The sequence below is a fragment of the Cucurbita pepo genome, chromosome 6, assembly GCF_057944985.1.
Source record: "Cucurbita pepo subsp. pepo isolate OVF chromosome 6, ASM5794498v1, whole genome shotgun sequence".
In the NCBI taxonomy this organism is placed as follows: Eukaryota; Viridiplantae; Streptophyta; class Magnoliopsida; order Cucurbitales; family Cucurbitaceae; genus Cucurbita; species Cucurbita pepo.
This window is the reverse complement of record NC_141803.1, coordinates 7,799,442-7,800,977: the sequence shown is the minus strand read 5'-3', so window position 1 is coordinate 7,800,977 and position 1,536 is coordinate 7,799,442.

Below are 1,536 nucleotides of genomic sequence, written 5' to 3'. Positions count from 1 at the left end.
AAGAAAAGGTTCAAACTTCCTTCCATCCCGAAAAACACATCACAGTGCACCCTTGTTCCTATTTTCAGGCTTCAAATGACTCATTTTTCGTAAATGGCTTGAATCTACGATCATTAAATCATACATACGTCTCTCCACGTCCATCTAAACAATGAAAACAAGAACATACAAATGTTGTGTGATTATTGTGAGAGGACAAAATAAAGGGCTAAAAATTGTACCTTCCAAATGGACATAACATTGGCCAAGTCCTTATCTTCATCAGCTTGGAAGAAACAACCACGGTTCTTAGCATCAAAAACCAACTATTCCCATATGGAATCACTATTTGATAGTGTTGTGAAGTTCCCCAATATCCATAAACAATATCTATATACGCATATTAACGAACAAAAGTAATCGATTCGATCTTCTGAAATCGCGCAAACAAGTAAAAAAAGAAGTACAAAAAGAAACGGTATCAATAATTGTTACCTGGCTCGAGTAAGAGCGACATTTGTTCTTTGATTACTGGATAAAAATCCAATCGACGAGCCTCTATTTGATCGCACGGTGGAAATGACAATTATGTCCTCCCCACCTTGAAATCCATCCATTGAGCTCACTCTAACTTTAAAGTTAATGACAATTATGTCCTCCCCACCTTGAAATCCATCAATTGAGCTCACTCTAACTTTAAAGTTACTATAATTATTGTAATTACACCCAATTTTGTTTTGAATGGCAGCTACTTGAGCTGAATAAGGTGAGATCACCCCAATGTTAATCTTCTCTTTTGAGTCAACACATGCTGCAAAACATATCAAAAAGGAAAAAAAAAAAATAAGCACCAAGAATTTAGATACCCAATTCCCGCTCGTGACGTATATAACATACTACACGAACTATAAAGTGTAGAACGATTAGTTTACGAGAACAATTCAATGATAGAAGCAACTTCCATATCTTAGCCGAAAACAAAAACGTATGATATCTTCACTACTGCGTGCTCGCACTCATCATCTCTAGGGGAAGTAGCCCTATGTTTATGAACATACAATATGCATGAGTTTCCTCTAAATTCCATCATAACGTCTCTTCTGAAACAACCCTCTAGTCTTATCTCTTTGTTACTCTAAGTAACACTTGCTCGCAGATATTTATATTAACATCATTTTCTTGCTCTTAGGGCTGTGTTCTATGTCAGTCTATCAACATGATGCAATGTGGAACTCATCATCATACAACATGCTCAATATGAAAAACATCGTCATGTTAAGACAAACATCATGCAATCATATGATCATACTCATCATATCGACACAAAGTGCATCAAGCATATCAAGTATATCAAAATATGCATATATTACGCACATCATCATACATCATAACTCAAACATCAAATATACGTATATAACACGATACACGAACTATAAAGTGTAGAACAATTAGCTTACGAGAACTATTCAATGGTAGAAGCAACTTCCATATCTTAGCTGAAAACAAAAATGTATCATATCTTCCATATTGTGCGTGTCCGCACTCATCATCTCTAAC